General features: G+C 35.8%; 1 protein-coding gene across 5 annotated transcripts in view; it reads left to right on the top strand.

Moving 5' to 3' along the window:
* Positions 1–17,529, top strand: part of GRM5 (glutamate metabotropic receptor 5) — a 246,533-nt gene that overhangs the window by 88,793 nt on the left and 140,211 nt on the right. The gene's annotated exons all lie outside the window — the stretch shown is intronic.

Genomic DNA, 17,529 nt, shown 5'->3' with positions numbered 1-17,529 from the left:
AGCCTGATCAAAAATGAAATTGGTATTTCAGGACAGTGAGAGATGATCAAGAGAGGGAGGGGAAGCTGCCTTGGGAGGGAAAACAACTAGAAGTGAAAATAAGTACTTTGGTGGAGAGACAATAGAAAGATGTAAAAACCTCTAAGCAACCCAGATCATAACAGTTCCTTTTAAATTTGCTAGAATTACTGATCATCTGTTAGTGTTTGGAACATAAATTTATATATCCTGCTGTAGAATGTATTCTTTTGCAGTTCTAAAAAGCAAGCTGTCCTTCCAGAATCTCTCTGCATGTGATAAGCAGAGAAGCACTCCCATTGGAACATGTCAGCTTTTCTAAACCTTTAAGATGCAACAGAGAAAGAGATACATTTAGCTACGACATAGAGATGTCTGCATTAATAAGCAGCATCTTTGCTTGAGGAGACTCTGTTGTGGATGCTATGGCCACATGAATGAAACGCCATCAGACTGAGATGTATTATCTTGGCAGCTGTTCTGAAGTGAAAGTCACAAAAATTTGAGATGGTGATGCCTGACAATATGTATTTACAAATACTAGAATGAAAGGATATGCAACCACAAAATCTGAGCTGATATAACACAGAGATTTGAGAGACCCAGTAATGCAAGTCAACTCATTCAGTTTGAAGGCTGAAAATCTGTCCTGAATTCACTAAGTGGTCTATTACTCTTGAGCTTTTGCTGGTAAGATGGTCAACAATTAGTGAAGTCTGTAGGGATCAGGTAGGCTAGACTTTCATATTCCAGAAGTGATTTCACACTTTCATGAAGCAGTTTATTATGATCTTGAACAAATTTATATAGGATATTTGAAACAATTTTAAACCTTATCTACTTTTCAGGGTTTTAAAGGCATAGATAATATTTTTAAAACCTTTCATAGTTTTAAATGCAAGAATAATATTCCTTCTTATACACACATACAAACATTTTCAGGAAATAATCACCTATTTTCAGGCTGTATTAACTTGTAGATATAACATATTTTACAATCCCTTAGTTCTTTTTGCTTTTATAAAGAGCAGCCTTGAAGCAATGGAGATCGACATGATATTGTTTCACATCCTTGGGAAAGGACATACTCTGCCTGTATCATGATGTAGAAGAGGCCTGACAGCATAATCCATGAGCAAGTCAACAATAATGTACTGTGATTTAATAAATTCCTAGTAGTCTCCATATAATAATGTACCAAACTCTAATTTCAAAAATTTCCAGTATGAGATGAAAGTAAAGAACATGAGAAAGTCAGGAGTATCACTGTTATCTACTTCTCTGTACATTTGAGTACTTATGCATTTATAATTCTAGAATGATCTTTACCCAAAACAGTGTTCAGACATCCTAAATTTTACCTTGTATTTTCATATGGTACTTATGGTTTTATTAATCATTTAATGGGTGCTCTGACATGTTCTGATTAAATCATGAGAATATACTAGAACTACAATAAGCTTGAATTTTGCCAAGTATAATGTTATGCTGGAAGATTACACTGATTTTTGTAGCTGGCTTATATACTAGTTCAAACTGAATATTCAGCATCTTTACTGAAAGTACATGGGTTTTCAGGTCTTACAGTGAAAATAAACACATATTTTGAGATAATTGGCATATTCATGGAACACCTATGACTTTTCTCAGCTTGTCAGGCTGTTTTCTGTCACATCTGGAATTTCTCATGCTATATCCATGAGTAGTTTCTCATGGCCTACTCAGATAGCTAAACCTCAGGATAGTCACTGCCCTGCATATCACAAGGGATCGAAAATGTAGAATTTAAAAGAAAGCACTCCTAATATCTGTTCCATATATACTGAAACTCTGGTGAATTATTTGAAGAATAAAGAACTGAAAGTAGCATATAAGGCAAAAGATTTTGCCAGCAAAAAATTTAAGACAATCATTATTTGCATTACTACAAATGAGTGGATTCCAGATATGTGATGAACTGTTAGATAGTCACATAATTGATCATAACTGATCATTGTTTTCCCCAACAAAATTTCTAGAGCAGTAAACAATAAAAAAGTTGTATCTGTATTTCTCTTAAGTGGTTCTATTCCTGTAATGTATCCAGGGGCTGATTAGATAAATTGATAGAATCATAAAATAGTTTGAATTGGAAAGGAACTTCAAATATGCGCTAGCTCTGGCCTCCCTAGCACAGATAAGGAACCCTTCCACTAGAACAGGTTGTTCAATATCCCATCCTTTGAACAAATTGTGGGGCATCTGGAACACCTCTGGGCATCCTGTGCCAGTATCTCATCATCTTCACAGTAAAGAATTTCTTCTTTATGTCCAGTCAAAGCCGTTTCTTTCAGGTTTAAACCATTTCCCTTTGTTCTGTCACTATAGGCCCCAGTAGAAATTTTCTCTCTGCCTTTTTTGTAAGTCCCCATAATAAGCTGAAAAGCTGCAATAAGGTCTCCCTGGAGCCTTATCTTCTTGAGGCTCGACAACCTCAACCCTTTCAGCCTTTCAAACAGGTATTGCCAAATACTGAAAAATGTTCATTACCCAGCTTTGAAAGGTTTACCATTTTAATCACATTAAGTTGGTTACCAGGGATATTAATTTGTATTTACAGGTAGGACATGCACTGAGAGGATATTATTAAAAAGTCTAAGGAGAGTAGCCCTATTTCTGCACAGCTATGACTCAGTCTCCCCAAAGTTTTACGTAAGAGTTTCACCATTAACACAACACAACAGAAGCTCAACTATTCCAAAACCACTTTTTACTTTCTTCACTATTTAAGGGAGGAAAGAGGGTATTTCACTATGACTGGCTTTGTGAGGCCAAATCTCAAGGTAACGATTTTTATGTCAAGAGTTCTGCCTATGGGGCTATTTTCAAATAGTCCCTCTGCCCAGACTAGGGTTGACTAGTAAAGCAAGTATAGAGCTAGAGGGTGCATACTGGAGTGTCTGTTTCCAGCAATTTTGTTAGATTTGTTCTTATGCTCCTCAGGCATTTCTTTTTCTCCTGTTCTACTGCAAAAAAGTTTAGCTTCATATGTATTATATGGCTGATCAATTGATTATATATTTAAGGCTTGCTGTAATAGATATTTTGGAATGGCCCTTGAGGGCCAGCTATGTCTCACCTGAATTGTGAGCAGAAATTAGGCAGTGATTATATTCAGTTTCTTGAAAACCTAATGCTGCCTTTGGCTTTCCATGGTACCATGTGGTTTGAATAATCACATGGTGCTCCCTTTCTGACTAATTCCAACTTCAGACAAATAGTAATCACCAGAACTTCAATTCACACAAAGACATAGGCCAAAAAAGATAGGAAAAGGTATCCTGCTCAAATCAGAACTTCATACAGCACTTCATACCAGCTAAAAATATCAAATACAATGCTGCATTGGCCTTGATGCAACATGCATGTATCTTTTGAGCATGATCATTCTCAAATATTTCCCTACTTTTCAGTAAAGCACTGACAGACAGCTGATTACATTTATAATCTTGGAAGCAATGGACTGTGACAGTTTTTTACAGGTTGTCAGTTGCATAAAGAAAGAGTATGGAGCATTCACTTGATCATATAGTGTCTCAGCTACCAAAGCAGAGAGAATGAGGAAATACGAACATTCATTTTTAACTAGCAGTTAGAGATTCGTTGATGACTCATTCAAAGAAAGGGAAAGTTATTACTACTAATTATTATCAACGTGGGGAAATAGATTTAGTATTGTTTTCTTCATGGTTTAGTTCAGCTTCCATGTTCCTTGGTGTATTTTTTTTTGTCTCTGTCTATTTTGTCCCTAGTTTGAGTAAGTCTTGTTTCATTTCAAGAATATTCTAATTTTATTCTGATAATTTTACTCAGCTTTGTCACATTTTATTTTAGTCCTGTGGATGCTTACCAGAGCATCAGTAATGGCCAGTTTCTTGAGGAACATTAAATAAATGAACCTGGACCAAAACCCCATTAGCTTTTCAACCTAAATAAACATTCATGTCCTTACGGGATTGATGGGTTTTAGCCATCTCAAAATTAAAATTAACTGGTTTTTATTGTCCACAGAAGTGATAATTTGGAGTGTCTCATCTCTATTCCTCTGTGTGGACTAGACTCATAGCTGCATTATTTGGACAGAAAATTGCTAACCAATGCTAAGGTTAGAAAAAAAAAAGTGAACATACTGGCACACTGTGGCCTTTTCTGTTTTCAGGGAGAATTTATCTGGTAGAAATTCTGACTTCTATACAAAACGTATTTTGTTTCTCCTATCTCCCACTCCTTTTCATGTTTTCAAACCATTGTATCTTTCTCTTCTATCACATTTTGAACATTTTGAGACTGAAAATATCTTTCATTTTTATTTACAACAATTAGCGCAATGGATCACACTCCTTTGATCCTGGCTTCTGTTCATTAGAGTGAAGCAGATCATGGCAAAGCAGTTGTGAATGGCAGCAAAGAGGGAATGGTGTCATTGGATTCTCTGGACACTAATCAAGATCTAGTTGCAGCAGATGATACTGACCACACTTTCCACAGACACAAACTAAAATCTTCCTCAAGGCACTAAAATTCTCATCTGTTCTCTTGGTATTCCCTTGGTACTTAGATACTGAGTACTACATGACTATTTTCTGCCATATCTCAGAATGCTGGAGGCACTTTGCTATCTCCCATATATCACAGGTCCAGCTTCTTGTGCTTTAGAAAAAGATGAGAACACCTCATGTCATGTCCAAGAGACAGCATATTCTAGCTTTGCAAGGACAAGACACCACTGCAGATATCCTCCTGGTTATTTTCTGAACATCAGGTTAAAGACATAATTTTACCTGCAGATTTTACTAGTAAATTAATTTTATTAAACTTAAAGAAATGAATTACACCCTGCATTTTCACTCTTCTTGAAGAGAATTCTGAAGAATTTGCTTTAACCAAAAGAAAATAACTAATTTTGTGAAAACATAAAAATATGTTTCTTTTGTTATAAAAGATAACATTGAGATGTTCATAGCAGGTCTTTCTCTGTTTGACACCTTCAGATGCTGAAAATCAACTTGGAAATTTCATGGGAAGTTTTCAATATCTAATCTTTCTGAAAGGAGAGAGGCATTGAAAGTAAACAGATTTTGCTATCAAGCATGGTATTTTCACATATTATATATCACAGCTAAAATGAGGATAAAAAAAGATATTGGCAGATACCTAAATAAATCACATAAAACACATAGAATTTTAGAGGTAAATAAGAAAAAACATGTAAAAAATAGCATAAAAAGTAGAATTTATATTTTTTCTTTCATACACCACAAAAATATCCCAAAAAGAGAGAGAAGTTTGCAGAACTTCAATCAGAATTTTCTGTCTTAAACTGGTATACTGAGAGAAAATCAACATAACATCATTAACTTTTATGCAGGAACAATACGTAAAAGGAAAACCCTGTCTTTAATGTTGCAATATATAGTAATGAAAAGCTGACAAACATTCAGGAGTCCACTAACACAGGAAAACATATAGGAAGGAATGTGATCATTTGGACAGCAGTCAGCATTATTGCAGATTTCCACCTGCCTTGTTAATGTTATTTTTTACGAGTTTTTGCAGCTTATTGCAACATTGTTTAAAATTACCTCCATTATTCATGTACTTTCCAGAATTACAAATCATACACATGCTGTGGGGATAGGGATCTTTGCAAAGCAGTTTTTTATGTACATACCAACAAAGCCCAGTGCAAATCTTCTCAAACGTGTTTATCAGAGAATTAAAGCTGTTTGCTAATAACAAATTGGAAATCTGTGGTGCAGAAATATTATGCATAACCTTGTAAATCAGATTAACTAGTGTTCCTTCTTTCATACAATAAATTCCATAAGGAGCATCTGTTCAAGCCAGTGCCTGATGACCTGGCAGCAGATCAGAGAGCTTGCTGTTTTCTGCACTAATTTTGGAATCTGGTCCAAGCAGGAACATCATTACTTAGAGTCAAATCTATTTTACATTGAGATTAGCATACTGAGATACCTGCTCATTGTGGTCCATTACTCCTTGTGCCATTTGAGCACTCAGCTGTGGTGTGTTCAGAGGCTCCTTTGCTCACTCTTAAATGCTGGTACATTTCATAACATCGACATTCCACACTACTGTGTCCCTTTTTAAGCAAACACACCATTACAGCCAATGGGGTAATAGAAATGCAAAGAGGTCTGAAAATCAGATACATTTGCAACAAGAACTGATCTGCTTTTTGACCAGTATTTAATTGAATTTGACAAGAAAATTATTAATATTATGAAGACAATGTAAAAGCTATTGGAGACACGTCTGCTTAAGACAGAGGATGATTAACAGTGAGGGGAAATTGCAAAGAAAGATGATGAGTCCATCATGTCCTCAAATAAGGAAGGAAAAAGAGCTTTAGATGTAACTGACTCTTGGGAAGGATCCAAGGTAAACTTCTGTTATGCACCTCAGGTGTGGAGATTCTGTCAGTCTTTGTGCTAAACCTTTGTTTGCATTGTCTAACATAATCTAGAACTTGGCTAGTCATGATGGAGTCGCTTAAATGGAGGAATGGTTATCTGAGACTTAGGATCTCAACACATGGATGTAAAGGACTAGGAAGCCAATGGGCATCTAAATTGTACTGAAATAAGAAGGAAATTTCCCCCTAGCTGCTTAAAATTAAAACTAGCTAGTTTTGCAGAGTCATCAATTTCAGATAATGGAGGATTGCATACTATTCCAATGGTCCAGCTATTCAGTAGTCAACAGTTTTTACTGTAATGCCAATAATGAAAAGCATACCTGCCACTCTATAACAAAGGGGTTGAATTTTCACATCTGGTGCTGAGCCATCTAAAAGGAAATAAAGTTCTTTATCACCTACAGTCTACAAAATATTCTTTGGGAGAATTTTTTATTTTTATTTCATTCCCTGATGTAAAATGAGCCAGTTGAACCAAAAAAGCTCACAGAAATGTGGGAAGAGAGGTTTCCCAATATATGCAGATTTTCTAAATAACCCAGTTCTTTCACTGGAACCTAATAGTACAAAATTTCCTCAATCTAGTATTTGATTCCTTCTCTGGCTCAGTCTCCTACTCCTAAGTGAAGGATTAAATCATTTCCATGATGACACTCTTACTAGAGCTGGCAATTTATTTTTAAAGGTGAGAAACATTCTTTTCCAGGTTTTCCAAAATTACATTGAACACTTGGTAAAAAAATACCCTGCAAATCAGGAAGATTTTCCCTGTGAGGGGAAGGAGGAGAGATTTTCTTGGAATTAGATTAGTGAATGAAAATGACCAGGTCAATGCCAGATTGGAAGGAGCTTTCAGCAATATGTTGAGTTGAAGGTGTCCCTGTCCATGTCAAGGAAGTTGGACTAGATGAGCTTTGAAAGTCCCTTCCAACTCAAATCACTCCATGATTTATGATTCTACGATTTAGCATGTTTTGGGTGGGTTTATTTGGATATCTGAAAAGAAGGCAACTAAGCAGACTAAATTATGCACTCTGTAACTCTAGTCACCTCATCTATAAAAAAAAAAAAAAAAAGGAAAGGTGTGTAAGATAGGTAGGTGTATCATCTCCTGCAGTTGCTGATTCCACTCTATTTGCTATAAATGGAACAAGTGCAGTCCACAGGAGGATGACTCAAGATCTCAAATGACAAGGTTAAGATCACAATCAGCAAGTGTTATAGTGGGAAATTTATCTAACCTTCCTTTATATCTAATCAGATGCCTGACATTGTTGCAAATACTTTTTTTTTTTTTTTAAATCTTAACATGACTTTATTTCCATTCTAATTCTTTGCTTTTCTTGTATAAATAGACCTATGTATTTTAGAAAAGGGACTCTCTTACCCTGACTTTGTGTCATGCTTAACATGGTGAGGCCAAAATCTTAGCAGGGGCCTGCAAACAATATTTAGTACAAGCTGAGCTTACAAGAATAATTATTAATACAAAGTTTAAAGATATAAATACAAACCAGTTCATCTATCTGTCTACTCAATACTTTGCTTTATCAACAAAGTAATATATAATAAATATTCCCCTCATTCCCTGTCTCCTTTCTTTCTGACTGGTGCATGTTGTTTTGTGTCTGTGACACCTTTGCGGGAGAAATTTTCTTTAGTTACTACCTCATGTGGACACTGCCGTTACAGTACACCATGGTCAGATACTTCTGAAAATCAACTCCTCCTGTGGTGTGTGTTGATTTTTATGATCTTCATTAATATCTGAAGCCAATACAATATGCCAAGTGTATGCATGATGAAAAGGACATCTACTTCCCCAGTCAGCCTTGAGCTTTGCACTTGATAGGGACCTCAGATGAAATTTAACCTGAGGCTAAAATTATGAAGAATGTTGTCATCTTTTTGTACACAGTACTTAAAAAAAAAATAAATCCAGAATCTAAGGTTGGTTTTGTTTTGTTCTTTCATAATTTTAATTTTATTATTTTTCTCCCTTCTGATATTTACCCTGGTGTTTTTTTCATAAAAGACATTTTATAATGAAGTGCTTCACTGTTGATGAACACTGTCACTAAATGCAATATCAGGTCTTTAAACAGGTCCATGAAGTTTTCTAGAGCCTTGTAAGTTGGTGTTTTTGAAAAGGTAAAAATAAAAATGAAGTTCTGAGGAACCTTTAAATATGGACAGAAAAAAAGCCCATTTGACATCTCAGTTATCTCCTACTTCTTCTTTCTGTGTGCTCTTTAGTTATACTTTTAATTAAACGAAGCCCAGACAGGTTTAGAATTACAATTGATTTGTAAAATCACACAGGGAAGGTCTCCTGCCACAGCCTTCCAGACCTAGTTGTGCCTTACTTATGGGAATACGTCAGAAAGGAATGGAATGTTACGTATCTTTCTATCCCTTTTAAAAGTATATGTCTATTCTGGAATGAAATAATGAAATAGAAATTAGCCTCAGATATTGTTGGGAATGCTGTTTCTAATATCCTGATTTTTTTAAATTGCATCTCTGAAGGAAAACTATTTTTTTATTCCCAGAAAATGGAAATTCCCTGAAGAAAAAGACTACAAACAATTCAAATCATTAAAATATTTTGCTTTAGCATTATAGGAAAGGGATGTTTTATTTTACAGAATAATTTTTAATATTTTGGCTAATTTTTCCAGAATTTTTGGTTTAACTATGACAAAGTACCTTTTTCTTTTGCCCATTTCTAGTCAAGTCAACTGTATCGTTAGAAAACTTTACAATGTTTCTGTGTCCTGTCTGGCATCCTCAGCACTGTTCAATTAAAAGCCATTTGCAAATTTCATCGGCATTGTTTACTATCTTTTCAGACCTTTAAGGAAAAAGCTAATATGATGGATGACAGTGTTTAGCACATCACACGAGGCAATCTTAGTCAAACTTGAGCATGTTGCAGTCAAAGTGAGCTTCAGATTCTCTGCTCACTTTGGCCAAAAGGCTTTATACTCTTGTGCCCTTCTAGGGGACCTCAGCACTCTGGCATTACTGCATATATTTTAAGTACCCTCTTGAGTAAAACCTATCTGAGGTGCATAACCTTCTACAAAACTGAAATGAGGTAACACTACCTCTTCCTGAAAGAGAAACTGAGGAAAGAACTCAGTCAACCATGTTTCACTTCTACAAAAAATAAACAATTTTTTGTAAGAAATGAGTACTTTCCTTCTGGCATCATAAAAAGGGAACAATGCATTCTTAAAAATAAATCATATCAAGCCAACTTAGTATCCAGTTCAGAATATTTGTGTGGAATGAGCGACTTTATCTTAAAACCGTGTACTAAGAGGCCATGAATCTAACTTCCCTGTGTTAGGTACAAAACAGAACTTAAATCATTGTTCAAACTGAATTTCTCACTTTCTGACTGGAGACATAAGATCAGTGGCCTTCTCACAGATCTGACTTGATTCCATTTTTAAGTGTATTTCCTGTGATACGAATAAACAGAGTATGGTTAATAAATCTGTAAAGAGTACCATGTTGGATGACACTGCTCCTTGAACAGAATATTCTAACGCTTAAATGCTGGATGAGGAATGACTGACTGAGAAGCAGTTCTGCCAAAAACAAGACCTAGATAATTAAAATGGATCACAAGTTACACTTGAGTCAACAGTGTCATTCCATTTTTAAATAGGGTAAATATCCTACCAAAAATACACAAAGAAGTAATGAGGTTTTGAGGTATTAAATAGTCTTTCAATTTTACTCTGCCCAGGCAAAGTACAAGGTGGGAAATGACCATATCTTGAAAAAAACCTGCACACCATCCTGCCTGGACAACATAAACTAATTGGCAATCACCCACAAGAAAACCAGAATACTGGACTTGTTTAATCTTTAAAAAATTAAGTGGACATGTGGTCATTGTCTTAAAAACTGTTGAGGTCTTCTTAAAATATCAATTTGAGACACTATTCTCATACTTGATAGAAAATATTTACCAGGGTCGAATTCAAAGAGAATATAGAAAAGCAAGTTAAGACCCAGGGTAGTAAAACCTATGAAAAGACTAATTTGGATTTGAACGGATTGTTCAAGGTAGTAATGAAATCTCAACTACTGTTGAGAGCTTTTAAAATAAAAAGGATCATGCATTTTTTAGTAACTAATTATGCTTTGTCTATAGGGCAGCTTGGTCTGAAATCCAGCAAATCAGAGGATTGTTCAGGTTGATGGGGATCACAGTGGGTCATCTGGTCCAACCTCCCTGCTCAAGCGGGGCCATCCCAGAGCACATTGCACAGGACCTTGTCCAGATGGTTCTTGTATATCTGCTGTGAGGGAGACTCCACACCCTCTCTGGGAAATCTGTTCTAGTACACAGTCACCCACAAAGGGAAGAAGATCATATTCTTGCCTTCAACCCTGTTCTTTTACTATTTTCTCCTTTTTCATCTTTTGCATCCCAATGCTGAGGATCATAGTGTCCTAGTGATATCATGTGAAGGTACATTTCAAAAACCACCTTTACCCCAACAAACTCAAATACGTTCTTCAAAAATTCTTCTGAGATTCAATCTTTATTATCCACCAGAGGCAACAATTATCCAAAATGTTCCTGAAATGAGAACATCTGCAAGAAAGTAACTCGTCCCACAGTATTGGTCTTCTCGTACTTCACAGTATATTCTAAGAATCATAAATATACCCCAAGAAATTTCATACTGCCCCCATCCAACCCTTTTGACAAGCTCTCCCATGAAATACAATCAATAGACCTGCCTTCCAGTTACTATACTAAATATTCACAGATTCCTGATAGACCTCTCTGTTCTCCAAGTTCATACTGAAAAAGTCACAAAACTCACTCTTGTCCCAAATGAAGGTTCTGAATATAAATGTGCATAATCATTTAAAGTGAAAATAAGATGTACTCTTTGGAGTAGCCTTGCCATCTTCTTCAGCTACTGTTGGGAAATTTTAGGTGTTGTTTTATAAATGAATGTCAGACAAACAGTGATACTATGATAAACATGATGTGATCATTATTACAACAAAGCAAAAGTGAGTTTTTGTGAGGAAAAACTGCCATGATTCATTCAGTCTGACCAATGTAGATGGTGGTCTTTTACTGCAGTTTTCTGAGTTTTCCACAATATGTTTATTCTTGCACCACCACCATCAGGGAAACATTTTTACCTTCATTTCACGTATGAGGACAGAAGGCAGAGAGAAGGGCACTTAGCAGGAAACTCAAGATTAATTGAAGGCCTTTGCAATCTAATAATCTCTGAATTATGCTTCCTTTAGCTGGATTACTTCTGGTGTTGCTCACCTAATGCATCAGTAAAATAGGACATCACATGTATTTCAGAAAAGACCAGATGTAAACCCTAGCAGAGTTAAGAATTAATATTACATGAAGTTATGCTCCAGTTTGTGAATTTACAGAAGTGTAATGTTGTTCATTTGGAGAACAGACTAACTCTTTTGAGAAATACAATAATTGATAGCCTAATTTAGAACTGGGACTAAGTCCAAATACCAGTGAATAAACCCCAGGCAGCTGAACTCCTTGGGAATACAATGCACCCACAATGAAGGATATAGAATCATAGACCAAAGAGTTCCCACTGCAAAGCCCTCTCCTGTCTGTCTTACCTTTTGTCTCCTGGAAGAAACAGCACGCAGTCCAATACTGTCAGTCTCAGGTGTTCTCATTTCATCGGAAAACTAAACAAAAAATGATAAGTATAACACTGAATGGAAAATGAAAGAAAAGTTTAGCATCCTTGGAGTCCACTAGGAACTGTTCTTTTATTAATGGAAATGTCTTAAGAGTCAGGTAGATAGAAAGAGCTATTTCTCAAACAGAAAGTACAGAAAAATCTTAATCTCTCCAGTCTGAAAACAAGGAGAGCAGTCAGAGATGACAGCGCATTTCTGCAAGAGCTGTCAGACTTTCAATCCTCTAGAAGACATTAGCACCATGTAGGACTTCAAACATTGCTCAGTGGACAAAAGCCACAAAGCTGCAGACATTCCAGTCAGCAGGAGCGATCAAAGGAAGCATACAGAAAAGGCTTGTTCCACACTGTTCCCTTTGCTCACATAACAGGAATGTTTAAATGAGTTTCTCTTTTAAAGTAATGAGGTGATAATTTTATAATAAATAAAAGTGAGGTGGATTAAACTGTGAAACTAGGTCATCTTTATCTTGAGAAATTAATTTATTATTTCAAAATAGCTCAGAGAAGATGAGAGAAAAGAGTCTTTGATATCAAACTGATACTTATGAGCTCTCTTAGATGAGGAGATAATGAACAGATTTGTTTAAATTAATTAAGTGCAGTTATGTTTGGAGTACATTATATGTTACTTTTCTAAAATAATTTAAAAGTTGGTTAGTTAAAAAAATACTTTATGAATAGAGCTGGTCTAAATGCCTTTGGATGAGAACTTCTAGTCAGAAAATATCCAGTAGCTTAAACTAAATCTCACAGAAAAGAGTAAATTATTTTCATACTTAAACATTTTAAATTTATTTTTAAATGTTCAAATATTTTAGCTAATTACTCTAGAAATAAAAATAGTTTCCTGACTCAAAATACCTGCTTGCTTTTATTTTACATTGCAGAAAGTAGTATGAATCATATATTAACTGATAAAATCGTCAATATCTAAATTAAATACTATAATTTCCAGACATTATTTCAGTGGATTGAATTTTAAGAAGATTAGAAGTGGGGGGAGGGGGGAGGCCTTTGGTCAGCTAACATTTTTGTGATTACGAATACATTTCATGTACTCAAACATAGAAAACTAAAAACCTCAAACCTTTTTACTGAAAAGGAAATTATGCTCATACCTAGCATGATATCATGACAACTAATGTTTCTTTATATCTACACATCTTGAATTGTACTAGGCAACATCTACTAGGGACATAAGGAACTCTTTAGGGTCTGAGTTTTATGAGTACTGGGTAGTAGAGAAACAGTGTTTGAAGAGCTTTCAGTTTGAACAGATAAGATTAACATCCAAGAAAAGATGTAAATGATTCTCTATTATCATATGGACAGCTAAGGATAGTGTCCCAACTGCAGCCATCAGTGGTTATGTGTGGTCTCATGTGCCCTTTGAGGTCTCAGATGCTAGATTTTTTCCTTTGAATCACTTTGAGACTGTCTATGCTAACAGAAGGCAAGTATAGCAATTTTAAGGATGGAGTAAGTAGCATTCCTAATTTAATTCCTTATGGAATTTATTGCCCTGCACTTCTCCTTTGCTGAGCAGGGCAGGGAGGAGGTTTCTCCAAGCCCAGCCAACATTCCCCGTCTGCTTCACTGGAGAATTCATTTCTTTGGAGAAACCTTCTGTCCATACAAAAGTGTGTACATATTTATCCTTTTTCTTCCATGAAATTCAGATTTTCATTTTTAATATTTTATGAGGAAAGAGCCCAAAGGTCTTGAAGTTGCTATCTAGCACTCAAGATGATTGAAGTAGAGCAGCCCAGTCTCCAAGTGATTATTAAAGAAAAAGTCTAGTTGGAAATATTTAAGTGGAATATATTTGGAGGAGCTATACTCATTTAAGTTGTTTTTAATGGGTTGCTTTCAAAATGAACTTTTTTTTGGTTTGTTTTCTTTGTTTTTGTTTTACATATATATATTTAATATAGAAACTGAAATCCCATTTAAAAATCATTTAAATAAAGTATTTGGATCAGATGAAGATAAGTTGGGTTTTCTTTTTTTTTTTTTTTAAACACACATAGGCCACTCCAGAATTTCAGGCATATGTGTTTTGATTTCATATGGTTTGTAGCCTTTAGTATAAAATAACAGTCTATTGTCATGTTCTATTTGCAGACATAACTACACAGAAGGCTGTGATTTTGATCATGTTATATCAGTGGCATGTGGTTGCTCCAGCTGCTCAAAAGACTTGGTTTATGCCCCTATTCTTGGCAGTGAGGTACTTTAAAAGACATGTAGTCACAAGAGTAAAATGTGGAAAATATCTAGCAGGTAGCAGCAGGTGCTATTGGTATTTTTCCATGATTAATTTGTATTGTAACAGTCAAAAACACCTCTAACATTTCCATTTAGGAAACACCCCCATATCCTCAACTTTTGGGAAGATCATCCTGCTAATCAACATGTTGCCTTTCATAAATATACTGTATTACTCCCACAGGCATTTTCAAAATTATATCAAAGCTATATCTTCCTTTTTTTATATATTTCTGGCAAAAGTCATCTTTTTGGTGGAAATAGAAACTAGTGGTAAATGGAGCCTGTATTCGTTTTATCTCTTGCAAAACATATACTGCAAATTTTAACCTGACTTGACTTCTTTTCCGTGGCTCAGATACAATATAGAATATTATTCTGGTTTGCTCTTCCTTGTCTAGAAAAATAATGAGAGCATTTCTGCTTAAATAAATATGCTTTGTGACAGGTAGGATTATTACCAGCCTAATGAACGACATAATGCATTTCTTCTGTTTCACTCAAGGCTCCTCTTCTTTTCCTTTGGGAATTTTCACTGTGACCTGCCCGAAACAATCCCACATCTTATATTTCTCCTAAAAGTTGATGCTCATGTATGGTCACTGAGAATCTCAGACCAAACAACTATCTAATAACAATTTGCATGCACAGCTATTGATATATAGATATAGATATAGATTAGATATAGATATAGATATAGATATAGATATATATCTTTTATGCAAAAAGGCATAAATGATATCCCAAAAATTCCTGCGCAGGAGAAAACGTAGTTTCTTTTTCCATTGGCAGTAGAGACTTTTCACCTCCTATTGATAACATTTAAGGTGATATGGCAGATGTCAATACGTTTTGCTAATTGTTTTAAGAATTAAAACATTCTTGTTTTGCTGTGTAATGCACATAAGATCTTAATGGTTTATGGTTGGGTAGTTTAATTGGATCAATTGCTGAGCAGGAGGGGAAGCAAGACCCACCTGCAGTTTGCCTGACCCTTTTCTATCAGATTGAAGTATTATTATGTGCTGTACTATATTAAGGTTCATCTGGAAAAAAAGCACAATCTGTTCTTTTTAAGCTTCTTAATAGTTTCTAGTACTGACTCATGGGAAGTGGAACCAGCAGATTGTTATAGTTAGACTGTAGGTGGGGACACATATGCTTGAGTTTTGAACAAAATTCCAACTTTGCAGCAGGGATAACTCTTGCATGATGATGTAATTGTTTGTTTGGTTTTTTTAAAAAAACATGAAGAGACATATAGGAGTAGCTTTTGACTGGGCTTAGGGCCAGATGTTCAGGTAGGCAACATGCAGGATCCAGGCTGGTATTTTAAAAGAACCCAGCTGCCACTTGTTGCCAAGAGGACACATTTACAAAAGCCATCTACTGCTAATAGTTCTGATTGCAGCACCACAGACAAAGTTTCAAGAGGATAGGAACATCAACTAAAAAACTGCGATACCGCCTCCAGCAGAACCAGTTGCAGTATAAAGGTGTCAGTTTTCAAATCCTGAAATGGAGATGGAGTTTGGTGGGGCAAGAGGAGCTGAATTTAAGTTTACTGTACTTGAGCTCCGACTTGTGTTGTTTGTGGAGTCTTTTCTGAAGAAGTGGAATTAGGCAAGCAAGAGTAAATCAAGCCCTCCCTTCTGTTGAACATTTCCTTCAGAATTTTCTTTAAATTAAGAAGTGGAAACAAAATAGATACATGGATAATTTCCCAAGTATGTAGGCAACTTTCATCACGTGGGACTCACCAAAGAATGTTAGTTTCCAGCTTAGGAGTTCTGAATTAATTTTCATTTGAAAGTGAAACTACAAACTGCATAAGACATCACCTTTGTCCTTCCATTTGTGCAAATCCTGGAGCCCCTATATCCTTTCTCCTGTGTCACAGGCTTGACTGAACAGTAGGAACTGCCCCATTGGTGGAAACTTGCTCTTGCTGTGACAGTTTTGGTAGTACTACTATAGGTATACCAAAGAATCACATCCTTGAGGAGGCCAGTTCCATACAGAAAGCATGGAGATCCTCTTCCACTGTGAACCTCACATCTCATCCTCAAGGAAATGACAGAATGCACCTCAGCTGCTTTCCCACTCTCATTCCTTCAATGCTACTTGTATATGTTGATGCACTTGCATGTTTTATTCAGAAAGAAAGAGAACCCAGAGGAAATTTTTGCTAATATATGGTGAAAAAAATTTAACAGAAAAAATTTTCTTTTTCCATCAAGGAGTGTTCATTATCCCCACAGTATAGCTCATACGAGATATACATACCTCATCAAACCACTTGCACAACAGGAGAATTCACTATGAATAATTAATTGCAGAGTGTTTAATCAGCAAGGCAAGAACACCACTGGTGTATGAGTGTCTTGAAGCAAAGCTGCTTTCTGTTTTCATCAAATCTCCCTTGAGCTCATGTCATAGGGCTGTAGTTTTCCCAGTTGGAGACCTGAGTGATTCTCAGATTTAAACAGCCAGGACATATTTTCTTCCAAATGTTAAGAACATAATATTTTCCTAAGTACCTCTGGTAGTTTAACATGTTTCCTGTGATTTTGGATGACACATAACTTTTTGTACGGTTTCATAAAATCTCCCTGTCTTGATGCTTGCTGAAACCATGGTGTTTGTGCTCAAGCAGACTTTATTTGATTGGGAAAGACTTAATGCACTTTGTGCTCTCTAAAAGACCTGCTATTTTTCAGTACTGTAATTAAACCTATTCTCAACTTTATACCAAGCCTCAGGATAACAGTTTGAATGCTAATAACACTTCCAAACAAATACTGCAGTATTTGGAACATAGAAGATATGCAGTTCTGTAAGTCAACTAGACCTGGCTGGGAATTTTCCACTGAGAGTTGACAGAGGATGAGGTCTTCAGAATTTCAATTTCTTTGGGTGTCATAATTTAATCTAGTAACGAAGCACCAGGCAGTCATTCACTCGCTCTCCTACCGGCATGATCAGGGAGAGAATCAGAAAGGTAAAAGCTAAAGAACCCATGGTTTAGGA

This window comes from Chamaea fasciata, unplaced genomic scaffold (assembly GCF_029207755.1).
Source record: "Chamaea fasciata isolate MVZ Bird 193981 ecotype frontalis unplaced genomic scaffold, bChaFas1.0.hap1 SCAF_2, whole genome shotgun sequence".
Taxonomy (NCBI): Eukaryota; Metazoa; Chordata; class Aves; order Passeriformes; family Sylviidae; genus Chamaea; species Chamaea fasciata.
Note: the sequence above shows the minus strand (reverse complement) of the source record. Positions and strands in the feature narration are given on the sequence as shown.